The sequence below is a fragment of the Lucilia sericata genome, unplaced genomic scaffold, assembly GCF_015586225.1.
Source record: "Lucilia sericata isolate MDLA Ls3-8-SP2 unplaced genomic scaffold, ASM1558622v1 Contig000080F_arrow, whole genome shotgun sequence".
Taxonomy (NCBI): domain Eukaryota; kingdom Metazoa; phylum Arthropoda; class Insecta; order Diptera; family Calliphoridae; genus Lucilia; species Lucilia sericata.
The window spans coordinates 598163-614986 of NW_023994113.1; the positions used below are offsets into that span (position 1 = coordinate 598163).

Below are 16824 nucleotides of genomic sequence, written 5' to 3' on the forward strand. Positions count from 1 at the left end.
TGCTACGGCTTCATGTTTTGCGATCTTGTTTAGAGTTGTCCAGGTTCTCTATCAGCGATAACGTTCAGAAATGTTCAACGTCCAGCGGCATTCGAATGCGATCAAAATCTAGCTTCCGAATGCCATAATTCCTGAACTAGACTCCGATTAGGCACTCGATTGTAGGTTATTGATAATGCAAAACTATCATTATCACATCTTGCGATGAGTGCCCTTGGTATTTGAACTAAAAAGTAAAGAGATCAGGTTGCAATGAAATCAAAATGTCTGAAACCTAATGACAAACAAATTACTATGAAATCTTAATTCTGGTGACATCACTGTCAGACAAATCGCGTTCCTTAAAAGGGAAAAAGGCCACTAAAAATATAATGCAGGAAAAGGTTCAGATTAAATTTCGAAAATCGCTTTGATAGCTCTATTTGTGGAACACTATAAAAAACTTAAAGGGTATTTAAAAGAAATCTGATAATTAAGATGAATGTTCATTTAATGTTTGTGTTTTGTTCTTTTTGTTTTTGTCTTCACAGCTTTGTGGTTTAATATGGCGTCAATATAATAATATTTCAATTGATTACGACATTTATACTGGTATTTTATCTGCATTGTTTATAAGACGGGCAAACAGACAGACAGGACAGACAGACAAACAGACGTAAATGCAAACACACTGTAGTCATATAAAAAACGGAGAAAAACTTTTGCTGCATTTCCTATATTAAGAATAGTTGATTGTTTTTTTGCCACAATAAAATTTTATACTAGATTCTTATTGTTTTCCTGTGATTTCTTTGCATTCTTTATGATTTTTTGTTGTTCTTGTTTCTATTTTCATTTTTGTTTTTTTGTCTTTTGCAATCGAATTAAAGTGTTGACAGTGACACTCGTCGGTGGTAAACAATATGTTATTGTACTACACTCCCATTCACTGGCATACTTCATTCTCATTCATGCCACCAATACCCGTTGCATGAATGTGGAACTTTATTTGCAACATGATAATAAAGTGTCAGTATATGAAGGTATAAATGTACGTGTAGGTATGTATGTATGTAAATTTCTATGTATGAATGTATTTGTCGACAATAGTAACAAATATGAAGTGTAATTTCAAGTGACAGTCGGTTCTCGTCATCATCGTCATGAGCTGCAGCAGCTGCAACTGTAACTGCAATATCAGTAGCGGTGACAGTAAGTAACAACCAAAACATCATCGTCATAATCATCATCATCATCATTATGATTATTACTCATATTAGTTGCTGTGTTAGTGTTTTTATATTTTTCTATTCTACTCTCATGACGTTCATAATGCTGGTTGTTTTGGTTTTAGATAAATACATGTCGTCTACCTCAGCACAATTCAAAATTCATATGTTGGATGCATGTAGACAAACCTATTCATATTGTCAGAAACGTGCCTATCAGGCGCTTCATCAGCATGTGAATTTCATCGTCATAGTCATCATAATCACCATTTAGACTTGCAGTGCATTGGATTGCATTGCATTGTACTACTTACTATACGAGTGTTTGTACGAGTGTATTCTTCTTCTATTCTGTTCGGTTCTCTATGCAACCAATGCTTTTCTTCGTGCAATTTTCATTTAACAAAACCATAGTGACAATCGAGAAAACAATACAAATACTAACACACTCTTGCACTTGTAGATGTACAAACATACATACATCCATATGCATGTATGTATGTTGAAAAATGTTTAGATATTTGTTTTATGATTTGTTTTATACAAATTAGACAGAGATGCATTTTTTAAAGTACACAAGATTATGACTATATTTTTGTATAGAAAATCTTTAATTCCGTTTTTAAATACAAAGAATAAATACATTATATAATCTTTCATTTAAAACTTAAGGCAGCTTTAAAAGACTGGACCCATTTGTATTGTATACAATTACTCTTAACATTGGCCCTACACCCACCCTTCAATTTTACCGCCTATCTTTCTTACCTTGTAATCAACTTACATGTCACTCCATTTCTGTCCTAACTATCATAAGGGTCTGATAACTGAGAGCAAACTAAGTTTAAGTTCAAAGGTTTTTTTTTTCGAATTTAGTTGGGGTCGGTTTACGATTTCGACTAGAATTATGCAAAAAAAAAAGCACGAAAAGTATCTAACTGAGTTTGATATATTCTCAGAGCAATTCCTTCGATCACAGCTTCCTTATAGTAATACTAAAGATTTGTTGCTTACAAGTACGTTTTACTGGGTTCTTCGAAAAATAGGAAGATCTACTGCAAATTAAAAAAGCTATGGCTTAATATATTGCGATCTCGTTTAGAGTTGTCCAGGTTTCCGAAACCAGTCTCCGATTATTGATTATGCACGACTATCAGCAAACATTTCAATATCACTTTTTGCGATGACATTTAAAAATGATCAATGTCCAGGGGCATTTGAATGCCATCAACATCATTATTTAAATGAAGATCTGATCGCTTTCGAATGTCATAATTTCTGAACTAGACTTCAATTAGGTACTTGATTGCCGATTATTGATAATACGAGACTATCAATACAAATTTTAAAGTCATTATCGCTTCTAACGATGATATCTAGAGAAATTCATAATCCAAATTGCGGCATTATAATTCGATCGTAATCCTTGACCATAAATGAAAATGGAGAAAATGCATAGGCCTTAGAAAATGAAGAAAATCCATTAGCCTTAGTAAGACTAAGGCTTATGGATTGGCTTTATAAAAGTATAATTAGACCAATACATGCATCGCATACCAGACACAGAATATGTCGAGAACTTTGATATAATGTCTTGGTCAAGGATGGCTCTAAATTGGAAGTCAAAGGAGGACCTGGGGTTCTATATTGAAGACCCAGAAACTGAATTATACCATCGTTTACCTAAACAAAACAATAACGGAATGTGTAAATTGGATTACAATAAATATGGCGACCACAATTAGGGCGATGATAAAGTTATATCTAAGACCATATTGGATTGTAAGAAAACTCTAACCGAATACTCTACCAGAGGTAAACGAATACTCTACCAGAGGTATGGCTGCTTGGGGGTAGTTGGTTGAGCATATGGTCAAATATAGACCGATCCTCACAAAAGTTGGTAGAGAGATTTTGGCCCATATAAAACTTGTTTATGTTGAATTCCATCGCTGTATTCTTATTTCTGAGCAAGTAATAAGCGTTAAAGTAACTTTCTGAAAGGGACCAAATATGGGGAGTAGGTTCAATTATGGACCGATCCTCACAGAAGTTAGTAGAGAGATTTTAACTCATACAAAACTTATTTATGCCGAATTTTATCGCTGTAGTCTCTTTTCTGAACCAGTAATAAGTGTTAAAGTAAACTTCTGAGGGGGACCTTACATGGGGGGTTGGGTCAATAATGGACCGATCCTTAAAAAAGTTAGTAGAGAGATTTTTTTCAGAAAATATATATGGGGGATAGGGTCAATTAGGGACCGATCCTTATAAAGTTTGGTTAAGAGATTTATGTTCATATAAGACTTATTTATGTAGAATTTCATCGTTATACTGGTATTTTTAAATTAGTTATGACTGTTAAAACTGTTTTCCAGGGATCACTTGTATGGGGGCTATGCGAAAACGTGTGCATTTTCAATACCAAACAAACCTTATCTATAGAGAATATTTATGCAAAATTTCAGCTGTCCAGCTTCTTCCATATGGTCCCTATCGTGATTTCAACAGACGGACGACATGGTTAGATCGTCTCAGAATCTAATGAGGATCCAGAATATATACACTTTTAGGGGTCTTAGGCTAATATTTCGATGTGTTACAAACGGAATGACAAAAACAATATACCCCATCTTTTTTGATGGTGGTTATAAAAATATCGATGAGAGAAACTTATAACTACTGAATGGTTTCAAAGTTAGGGTCTCGAGATGGCCGTGTAATAACATAGTTCACAACATAATGGGTATGTCTTTCATTTCGGAAGTTCATAGGGTGTTTTATAGTTTTGATTTCGGGACACTAACTTTGGGGTAATTAAGATATTTATGAACTTAAAAACTTCTAATATGAGAATTAGGTAAAATCATAGATCGATGTGAACGAAGTTCATTTATTGAGTCAAGAGTGGTTGGACTTATTATGTAATTCAAAACCCAGTTATATAGCTGGGTATGAAATCTTTTTTCTAGATATTTAAAACAACATCATTAGCGATTTGGCAATTCAGTTTTCTACAATAGAATGTTTTTGTCAAGGTAAAGGGTATACAAGCTTCACACCATCATATATATCTTCTGAACAACTTACTTTTCATTCATAATATAGCTTTGATAGTTCTACCAAATTATTTAACTTTAATAATTATTTTATTTTCATATGAACTCAACCTTTTTGTTAATAATAAATAAAAAGCACTACGTTTTAATTACGTATTAGAAGTCTCCTCCGTACGCATATAACATACACATTTATAATTGTGGCAGTTTCGAGAAGTCTGTATACCAATGCTATGCAGTCTTAAGGGGATAGATGTAAGTTAAATTAGAAGACAGCGTCGTAGTAGAATTTTTTAGCTGAATTTCAGTAAATATTTGTAAATGCGTGGGAGTGTTCTTGTGTGTGTGAGTGTTATACTAATGAGGTCATTGCTTGACAATTGCATTTGGGCCATATATACAGTCATATTTACTGACACACTATACAACTAAAGTTAGTTAAAACAACCAACTACTTACTATTTAGTATTTGACAATACAATAACAGCAGTAGCTGAAAGACAGACATATGTATGTAAATATGTACTAGCATACAAATGTGCAATTAAATAGTACTATTGCTTAGCTATAGTAGCATCAACAGCAGTAGTAGTAGTAATATTCTATGTTTGTTTAGTTGTAATAGTACATTTTATAGTATGTCGCATTCGGTTTATGGTTTTATTTCCGTTTCCGTGTTTCTTCATCGTAACATAACAGACAATAATAAAAACTTGAAAAAAGTATAACTGCAACACATGCATTTATGAGCATTAGGGTGTATTCTTTATACTTTTAGAACTGTTTACAACTGTTACTAGTTTATAACAAATATTTTAATTTTATATATGAATAAAACACCACCCTAATATCCATATACTTATATGCTTTCTGCAGAATTTTAACGGTTGTAATAACAAAACGCATACTATTGCCGTGGCAGCCTTAAAGTATGCAATGTTCATTTAAAATGAACATGCACACAATGCCAGTCAACAAAGTCATTAGATGTTTTGTCTTTTGGGAAATTCATTCTTCTCGTTTTATTTATACATTATTTTTTTTTTGTTCCTTTTTTTAATTTTGCTTTGTATCTCCATAATTTTGCTTTTGCTTTATTATTTCTTTTTTTTGCATTTCTGTATGCTATTCTATTTTACCCTAATTTTATTTACCCATTTTTGTTTAAGCTTTTTATTTGTTTTAGTTTTAACTAGTAACACGCCTGCTCTTCTTGGGCTCTGCCAGTAGTCAGTCTGGTCTTTTAGGATTTTGTTTGGTATTTTTTCCTCCACTTTTTTTGTCATTTTTTTTTTTTTTTTTTGTATTTTGCGCCAAATGTCATTTCATTGCATTTCTATGCGCCGTATATTTTCTATTTAACGTAATTTATGTGACAATACAAGATAAATTTCCATTGGAAATTTTTATATTACATTCCTTTATATTCTCAACAATTTTTAACAAAAAAAAGTTTGTGAGTTTAATGAGCCAAACCTCGTGCATAGAATATATGCTGTTTAATTTCAGAAAAGAAGATAAAAAAAAACAAATTAGACAAAGCTGATGGTCCTTGCATTCTAGATTTGTGTGTGTATATATTGAAACAAAGAGAATATTTGGATTATTTCTAAAATGCAAACTATAAATATTTTAGCATTTTTCTCCTTTTGTTTTAATTATCTATACTGTCAACAATTTGCAAATACATACATATATAATATAAAATATCTGATAAATCATCAGCATATACATATATATTTAAAAAGCACACAACATACCTTCTTTGATCTTTGCATTTTGTATGTCATATCTTTATCTGAAAATAAAAGGAAAAATTAAAACATGATTAATACTTAGGGTTAAAGATTCATTAAAAGAAAATTTATAAACGAATTAAAAAATAAATCGATTTTTTATATCTTATATCTTATATATTGGGTTTGTGCTGACGTTTGTAACGCACAATAATATTGATCCTTAAAGTATACCTATCGGCTTAGAATCATTTTCTGAGTCGATTTAGCTATCTCCGTCTGTCTGTCTGTCAGTCCGTCCATGTAAAACTTGTAATGAAACTACGAACTACACAATTTTGAAGATAATTCAGACGTGGTCTTCTATTTTCTCAGGGACAAAGCCCATTGAAAATGGTTATGATCGGTCCATTGTTTCACCTAGCCCCCATACAACAGAACCCCCGAATAGGTCTTGTAAACCTTGTAATCAAACTACAAGTCGCAATTTTGAAGATAATTCAATGAAATTTGATACATGATCTTCTATCTCACCTAGCGCCTATACAACTGAACCCCCCGAACAGAGCAAAACTAAGTTCTATACTGGCCTTGATGACCCTAATGAATTTTCTGATGATAGGGCCTCATTCGACCCTAGACCCTAAACAAAGTCCCCTTTAAAATATGACTTAAATGTGCATGATTTTATTCAATAATAAATGGCTTAAGTATATCTGAGGCAAGGTACAATTCAACTTAAATGCTTTATTATGAACACTAAATCACATTTTATTTATATAACTGGTGTAGGGTATTATACGGTTGGCCTCAACCGACTATAATTTCCATCTTGTTTAATATATGTCATATAATTTATTAAACATTTTAAAGTTTTACAAGAAATTAAAAATTTTAAAGTTTTACAACGTATATATAGACATTTTTACAACGTATATTCAGACAGATGTAGATCGATCCAAGTTAAATTCGCTCGATCCTTTTCTATTCATTTAATTATAGGCCAAGTTTTTTTGAGATTGGGCCAATGAAAGAATGTATGAATGATTCACTTAATCAAAGAATCAGATGCTTTTAAAGTTGTGGCCATGAGTATTAAGTGCGGTGGACTTAAAAAATACATATTTCAAGTGCCGAAAGAAAATTTTAAGTCACTCAGTGTTTTTAAATAATGGAGACACACTTCACTCCAACTGATATTGTTATTATTAACACCAGTCCAAATAAAATAATATATAACTCTCATGTATGTTTGTGCTAGTACTTCAAAGTCTATTTTGGAGCTACTCAACCGCATATAGCAGAGGACAAATGTGCTTATCGGTGACAGTTAGGTCGTAATGTTGTGTGTGTTCCATTCTCTTGTCTTACTATGAAATTATGGTTATTTTTCCCGATACTCAACATTCTATCTTTAAGAACACACTCATGTAGTCGATTGGCCAGTGGATCGTACAAAGCATTTCAGTTAATACTGTTTATTTTAGTCCTACAGTTTGTATGTGGAACAAACTTCCAACTGATGTTACAATATAAATCGTATTTTCACTACCACTAATCCTTCTTTCCTTCATCCCAACACATATATTTCTAGTTCCAATACTATGTCACTGCCTAAGTTGAGTTCATCTCACGATTGCTGATGCAAAAACAAAAATACAGAATAAACCAGCCATCTTACCTTTCTATTTAGAACCTATTGTCTTAAAATTCAGGGTTTCTGAATACACATACATATGTATGCATTTTTATGGATCTGTGACCAGTAATTTGAAAACGACCTAATAAGGGAACAAAATCCCATAATGGACCTAAATTTTCAATATTAGAGATTATACATTAGTACTTTATTATTATACCTTTTAGTACTTTATAGACTACTAGCTATACCCAGTGTGCTTTGCTACCTTAAAAGCAATATGTATAAATAAAAAAACCCACTTAACGATTTTGAAGATTCTAACTACAATAGTTTTCCAGATTTATAATATGTTACATATGAGAGATGTCAAGCACATTATTGCAAGTTCGCCTGTATCTATCGCCAATTTCTATCTATCTATGAAAACTTTGAAGAATATAAGAGTTTCCAAGATACACGAAATTTTGTAATTAACTCATATATGTGGTGCCAAGCCACCCATTGAAAGTCCGCCCGTTATTCTCTAAATGTTTCCATGAATGTCAAAATTCTTCATGTAAAATTTTAAGATTCTAGCTCTAATAGTTTCTAAGTGGGGGCTTCAAGCTCCCTAGATGAAAGCCCACACTTTTTCCCCAAAACGTTCAGATGAATATTAAAATAATTTGTGCAAAATTTTAAGAATCAAGTTCTATTAATTTCCTAGATAAACGAAATTTTATATTTAATTCATATGGGAGGTGCAAAGTTCCCCTTTGAAAGTCCGCCCGTTATACTCTAAATGTTCAGATGAATGTCAAAAGTCTTCAAGTAAAATTTGAAGATTCTAGCTCTAATAGTTTCTCAGATATACGAATTTTTCTATTTAATTCATATGGGGTCTTCAAGCCCCCTAGATGAAAGTCCGCTTTTTTCCTCCAAAATGTTCAGATGAATATTTAAGTTCTTCGTGCAAAATTTGAAGAATTTAGTTCCATTAGTTTCCCAGATAAACGAATTTTTGTATTTAATTAATATGGGAGGTACCGCTCCCCTCATGGGTAGTCCGCCAATTTATTACCCAAAATGTTTAAATGGATGTTAAAGTTATTCGTACAAAATTTTAAGATTCTAACTGTAATAGTTTACAAGATAAACGAATTTTCGTATTTGATATATATGAAAAGTGCCACGCCCTCTAATGCTAGTCCGCCTACTTTTTGTCCTAAATAATCATATTGACACTAAAGTGGCTCCGACAAAATTTGAGGACTCTAACTATTATATTATCTCAAATATACGCATTTCATATTTTCAAATAAAAAGTAGTACCTATTCCAGACATGCAGACATACACTATGAAAATTTGAAGAAAATCGGTTCAGCCGTTCAGTAGTCTATACCGTTCAAACATAGAAACAAACACACATTCATTTTTATATATATAGATAAAAGGAAATAGAAAGCAAAGTTTGTAAAAAATTGTGAAACCAATTTGACTGATTTTAATGTATCTTTAGCTGCTGAAACCGATCTGATATCGGGTTTTCTCTATCACACACAATTTTCTTACAAAATGACATTCAAATATTATGAACATTTTATATAAGTATAAAAATATATTTACGTTTAAGGGTTAATTTCGATTTTTTCTATATCATAATAAATACGGGTCTAAATTATATATTTTTTCTACGTTTTATTTAAAAAGGCTGAAAACAAAGTAATATTTCACTATGATTTCTACAATATTTTCCAATATTGCATAGCTTGATTTTGACCTTCACAGTTTAACCTATAAACTATTCGAATTTTATTCGATTTTACAAAAACTTCAAATATATGTCTCCTATCATTTGAAATTGTATATTCTGCAAAAAAAAATATATAAAATCCATAAAGAATTTCTCCGAAATTATCAAAAACTAAAATTCCAAGTACCGCTAATATGTGAGAGATATCGACCTAATATCTTTACAATTTGTGAAAGATATCAACCTAACTATTTTATTTCCTTCTTTATTGTCCATATGACACATGGAGATTTTCTCAAAAATTAAAAATTTGCCTAACAAAATTGTTAAAAATTGGAAATTGGTACTAACCTTGACCCTATTATGATTAATTCAGAATTTGAAAGGTCAAATATAGACTTCACTTCAAAAACAATTGTTTCAATTAAAATTTTTGCACAAATTTGCTATTTTCCCACACAAACAAAGTATTAAATTGAAAAACAAAGTAAACTAAATAACTTTAAATAATTTCTTGTTAAAAAAGAAGCAAAACAAGTTTTCTAGAAAATTTATTAAAAATAAATTTAGGATGAATTTTTCGCAAACTCATGAACAAAGTTTATATTTTTCTTGGTAAAACCAATAAAACAACATGAAAACTCAAATTGGAGACAATTTAAAAAGAAAATACAAAAAAAAAAAAAACACCAACGACAATTTAAAACAAGTTAAAAACAAATAAAAAAATAAATAACTTTATTTTTTGTTAATAAAATAACAACAAAAGCAAAAGTTTTGTGGTATTTAAAATGATTTTCATCATTCTCTGGAATATTACGTGTAAGACAATAAATTTTTATTGGGACAAAAGAGAACATTTAAGAAATTATAGTTTAGCTTAACCGATTCTCTGCACTAGGGGCATATTTCAATAGTTTTCAACCATGCTGCAAACTTTCACACAAATGCGGTATACCCTACCCCCCAATAGTAGTGTAGATTATAAAACAACACGGACGATTAAAATGAATATGTTGCGTTATTAAATGACATTCTCTAGAGTATTTCTGTTCGCATAAGTTTACCAGGAAAACCTTCAAAAACAACAACAACATAAAACTTCCCAGAACAATATTGAATATTTTACTCACATTTCTTCTAAAGCACTAAACACATCCGTTTAGCTACTAGTAAAATATCATTTATTGTATTATTCGCTAGTGTGTGTTTTTTTTTTCGACGTTTTTCTTTTAAGATACTTTAATTCTCTCAACAATTTCAAAAGCAATCAATCTTGTTACCATAATCATGGTGGCGCCACAAAGTCTGCGTATATGCCACAAAAGTAAGAATCGTACAAAATTGAAAATGAAAAAAAAAAACATATAGACTCGTACAGAGAGAAAGAACACCACTCAATGTGGCAATGTTTCAGAGCCACTTAAGTAGAATTTTTTAGTGCATTTCGGTATTTGGCTTATTGCGTACCATATACACACACTTAGTTATCTATATACATCTACTTGTTCAAAAAAATACCTAAAGTTGTCTGTCAATTTATCTTATGTAGTTTTTTTTCTATATTTTCTTCAGTTTTAGTTATTACTGTTTTGTTGGCTTCCTACTTGACTTGGTCAATGAGGTGTCAGAAAGGCGTAACTGTAACCTTTGCGGTATTATGAAGATATTGCGAAAGGAAATAAAGCCAGCTAAAGAAGAGGGAAACAAAGATTATATGTGGCTTTTGGGAATTTTGTGCATAACTTGACGCTTAATGCAGACACTACTTAATACTACTACTACTTATTTTTTTTCTGTTGGCCCCGGCACACCATGAGTGGAACGAACACTAAACGTGAGAAGCATTTAAAATATTGAAATAGTTACTCATTGTTACACTACGTGAAATTATTATAAAATTTTTCTCACAGAAGAAAGAAATCTAAAGTTATTGAGCTGTTAAAATGGGCATAAGATAAGGAAATTTTCATTTTCCTAATAATAGAGTCTTGTCTTTTTCAAGTTATCGTTGCGCTAACGAGAAAATCATTGTATTTAAAGTGGAGCTTGTATGCCCCGATAACATTATTATCTATCACAACATTCCGTATTATCAATGTCACTGCTATCAATGAAAAATAGAAGTCCCAAAGTTTGATTCTCTATTCCACATACATTTTAGATGGGTAGTTCAAGACAAGTTCTCTTAGAAATCAATACCTAAATGAACAATGGGCCGAACATTCAAAGAGCAAATGTAGGTCTCAACAACTGTGATATTAACCATTTATACATATATAGTTCTACCGGTCCATGTACAAGCACTTTGCTCAAGAACTCGATCTATCTAATCTCTGACCATCGCTGCTCCCTTGCTTAACTTCCTAGATGTAAATATCCGTTTAAAACCTCAGATGGGATGGCCTCTGTTGATTCGACAACAGACGTAATCGGTAGACCGAAATACGGATCCATAAAATAAACCGATGACTTGTTCTTACTCATAGAGAACATTATATACCCGGACAAGGAAGGAAAATTCAATGGTATCACTTGCATGAGATACCTTACATCCATCACCATTCAACCCAGCACACTTCTCATTCCTCCGACAAACTCATTGAGAAAAGCATTTGACACACTCATTATAAGTGAGACCTGCACCCCTCCTGTATCATAAAGACCTGACACCAACTCATTTCCAACTCTTAGTCCCACAGTCACTCCTCTGTGGCGTATCTATTGTCTCGGCAACAGCACCGAACTTATCATGAGTTATAGACTTTACCGTTTATCAGTCTTTTAACCAACATTATCATTCCGCAAATTGGGGTTTAAACCACAGCCACCATGTGTACCTCGAAGGAAAAAGACAAAGTCGGAAACTCTGCTCTATGTGCTACCAAATTTTGTAATTATCTGGTTCAACACCATGTCGAATCATTTCAAGCAAAATCTCGGCAGACTAAATGCATTGGTAGCACCTGTTTTCCCCTGGATTGCAATAAAACCAAGATGAGAAAAGATCATCCAGGTATCATGTCCCGGTTGTGGACTATTGATGGGTAGTCGAAGTCGTAAGTTCCAGCTTATGTTCAAGAGATGTAAAAGATCACCCTCCGTTTTAGTCTTCTAAAGATTTAGTTTTAAGACACTCAAGATCCTTATACACTCAAGATCTATCTAGTTTTAAGACTTTAGTTCATAGTTCTATATTTTAACCATTAATTTTGGTAACCGCCTAGAAGCAACAATTGTATACCCTTTAAAGACAGTGAAATATTTGATTCATGTGAAAGGGAAGGTTATGCTACATGGGAAGCCCTCTTAGAAGCTGAAAATACTCAGTGTGTACCTTATTTGGACGGTTTTGTTATAGGCCCTAGAAATTCTTAAGAGGCACAGCGTGATCATGAAAGTTGGCTCATACTACATATACATATTTTAGACAGCGCTTTATAAGCAATTCTTCTTTATCTAAATGACTTCTGTGTACAAATTTAGTTCGGATATCTCAGATTTGTCATTCGTCTATCATGTTCGAATATGAATGGCGATCATATGATTATCATTTTGCAGTTATGCTCAAGAATGATCGACTAATTTCGCTATTTGTTGAGTTCCAAATCCATATCTAATTACAAAAAGAGAGTACAATGCTCAGATTACAAGATCTGATTTTGCACTTGTACATTGCACTTTGTCTACATGGGTTGAGTCAAAGACGTTAAGCTCATAGAGGTCGTAGACAGGGATAATATCAATAATATACATATTGTAAAGCTAGTATAAAATGGACAAATGTGTTTTGGTTTCCAAAGCTTTAGATCATAATAGTCCTTTATGATAACTGGTTAAATCTAGTGTAAGATCTAAAGTTCAAGATATCACGTCCCTACGAATGATTTATTGCAAGAATAGGGATTAAAGGCCTTACCTTACTTAGAGCACATAGTTCAGAATTAAAAAGTCTCCTCTATCTATTGAAGACATTTACTATAAACCTATTTAAATATCCTTCACTGTAATATATATCTGACACACTTGGTCTCTCACACTCAAATTAAATTACAACACAATATTCTTGTCGAAGATTTCCTTTTAATATTTGTTAAAACAACAACTAAAAAGGAAACAGAAAGTAAATAAGATTTATGTATAAATCATAATTTAGCAGATGTTACTACCACTATTTGTTTCTTTTTCTCCAATCTCATAAATTTCAATTTCAACTTTATTGTTTTTGGTTTAGTTTCATTCTTTTCTTTTAGTCGTTGTCGTCGTCAGTCATGAAATCATCATCAATATGCGTATTGTATTGTCAAAGTACAAATAAATTTATGACTGTCATAAATATAGTACAAATAAATGAGAGGGCGGAGAAACAATTCCACTAACTTGAAATGTCAAAATTGACAAGTACCAGGTGAGTAAACAGTAAACTTTAGTTTACGTGCCTCTGACAATTTGTCTCACAAAATGTGGCAGCCAAAAAAAATAAACAACAAAACGCAATGATACAAAAGAAATACATACTACAATCACTTAATTTTTTAAAACTTTTTTCGAACACACATACATACATATATAGACAAGCAAATCTGTGTTTGATTGTAAGTGTGGCAGTGTAAGTAATTGAGTACTCAGTAGTTTTAAAAGAAACCAATGCGACCAATTTAGCCTATATATTACTCAAATGTTATATTACTTAGTTGATGTTTACTCTAAGTAAAACAGGAATCTAACATATGTTATTTCACCCGATTTATAATCGATATAACGTGCGATACTTCATTTTATATGATCAATTGTTGAATTGTCCTCGTTGAACTCTTAAACCTTATCACTAGCTGCAGTATAGCTACCCCAAACTGCAGGGTATTTATTTAATTTTTTTTCAGCTGTCTTCATTCTAAAATATTCAACAAGTTGTTGTTGTATTTTAGTTAATTAGCACACCATGAAACTAAACAAAACAAAAAAGGGGGTGTATCTCTTGGAATCTTTTTTGCGTTTTTTTTATTGAAATTTTTTTAAATTGCGTACTTTATTTTTTGTTTTATACTTTTATTGTTTTGTATTTTTGTTGTTGTTTTTTCTCCTACTTTCAAATATCAAATTTTGAGTTTATTTTTTGAAAATTTTAAAGGGAAACACGCACATGTTTTTGACCCTATATTACTACGGTAAGTAAAAAGTTATATTCGATAATCGATTTATAATTCTATGTGTATAAAGTATTTGATGCGGATCCTGACCACAGAATTTAGCATATACAACTGGATAATTTTTTTAATTTACTCAAGTGTGTTGTCGACCATATATTTGTATAACCTCCTAGAAAATATTGATATGGATTCTGTCATTCCATCGTATACCCATTAAAATTCTTTTAAAACGACGATTGGGTAAAAAGAACAGCTTAAACTATTCAATTTTAATCCGGGGGTTTGGGTTAAGGGCCAAGCTAAAAAATTGAGCTACTTCTACTGGTTTAGTCCATAAATCATTGAGCTAAGTGAAGTAAGGTGGGTACATCTGTCAGATGGAAGCAATGAAACCATAAAAGTACTTAAAGGAGGGATTTTGGAAATAAAAATTCAACAAACAGATGGATAGACAGGCGGACGGAGAAACGAATGTATAAACAGACACGAATGTCGAGTGCTTTACGTGAACACCTGCCTTGACGGCCTTATTTCACGGTGGTCTTTTTCATCCACTGGGTAGACTTGAGACGGTCTACCACGCGCCCCTGAATCCTTCTATGAAGAGCTCAGGTGGCAATTTTTGTATATGGCTGAGCCGATCCATGTACAAGCACTTTGCTAAAGAACACGAGCTATCTAATCTCTTGCCATAATAGCCCCGTTGCGGAATGACAGGCAGCATTCGCCCTATACTCAACGGGTTCAGGAATCCAGCATAACTTGCTCTGTCACATCACCAAGTGACATCATCTGTTGAGATGACAGCAGCACCGGAAAGAGAATCTAGACATGTGTATGCGTACATTCTCCCCCCACGAATTTAGGTATAAACCAGAGACACTACGTGCATCCCGAAGGAACCTCAACCAACTGACCAGCCAGGACAAGTCCTGCGGGCAACTGACCACCCGTAGTGCCATATTATATGGTAATCTAGTTAGACCACATGTCAAATCATTCTAAGGAATGGCCGAGGAAATATTTGATCATCACTAGTTTATAGTCCCGGCAGACTATAGGTATTGGTAGCACCTCTTTTCCCCGGGATATTGCAAAAACACCAAGAAGGAGATTTCACCAAGTTAACATGCCCCTGGGGGGATAGTAAGGACCCAGAATATATGTACTAACATCGGTCTAAGACCAATATTTTTATGTGCCATAAACGAAATGACACCCATTATAGATATAAAAGTAATTTATAAATATTCATGAATTTCTTGAAAATTTAATATTTTAGAAAATTAGAAAGTTCGGAAATTCTTGACATAAACAACTTTCTGCAGCAAGCGTTTTATGAAGGTTAGACCCAGTGATAGACCTACCCCCATGAATTTTTATAAAACTTGTTTCTGTTGAATTTAATAGCGATTCTTGTACATATTTTTATCCAGTAGTTAAGGTAGAAGTCATTTTCTAAAGAGCACCTTATATGGTAACTATAACAGACCGATCCTAATGAAATTTAGTAATAACTTTATCGGTTCGGGTATCTTACTTTTGTAAATCGCTTTCATCTTGGTGTTACTGCAATCTCATTGAATAGAAGTGCTGCCAGCCTAACGAGACTGAAAACTGGAGGAGTCAAATGTCAAATTTTACACGCGATTTGAGCAGAACAGTCAGTTTACATCTGATCTAGACTGTATATAAGGAGCGATGACTTGGTTTACTAAAGAAAATCATACACTGGTCTACCAAATAAGTTTTAAGTATAGTTGCCGAAACAAGGGCGGACAAAAGGGCTCAATATTGCCAACTATTTCACAACGGAACTGTAATAGTCAGAGATTAGATAGTTCGAGTAGTTGAGCAGAGAGCTTGTACAATCTTGCCATGTACACGAACAGCAATCTCTAACAGAAACTGCGGTTAAAAAAGACAACCTTTAGTTAGGGTCTACTCGCCAGGTTCTCATATAAAGCACTCCAGGGCTGGCCTTTATTTTTCTCTAAAGGAAATCACATATGGGATCATATTTGCTCCATACTTTGTATTATATTGCATACCGATATTTCACAATTTCAAAGCCAAACATGACTTCCCAATTTATTCAAAAAAGTTGTCCACGAAAAGCCTTAACTTTACCGAATTTTCGAAAGTGTAACTGGCGAAGCTAAGTATAATATTGTAAGTAACTCTAAGTAGAAAATATCTATTTGCCAAATCGGCCAGACACGTGTATGTTCATAGTATTTCAAAAGTATAACAATTACTGGTTTATGTTAACATATGGTTAGAGCTGGCATGACTA

The 16824-nt window shown here is 32.6% G+C and overlaps 1 long non-coding RNA gene across 2 annotated transcripts in view; it reads right to left on the reverse strand.

Moving 5' to 3' along the window:
- Positions 1–16824, reverse strand: part of LOC119599541 — a 196038-nt gene that overhangs the window by 152969 nt on the left and 26245 nt on the right. For both annotated transcript variants that reach the window (XR_005231080.1, XR_005231079.1), the window contains exon 2: positions 6028–6065. This is a non-coding gene — a long non-coding RNA (uncharacterized LOC119599541). The remainder of the gene's footprint in view (positions 1–6027; positions 6066–16824) is intronic.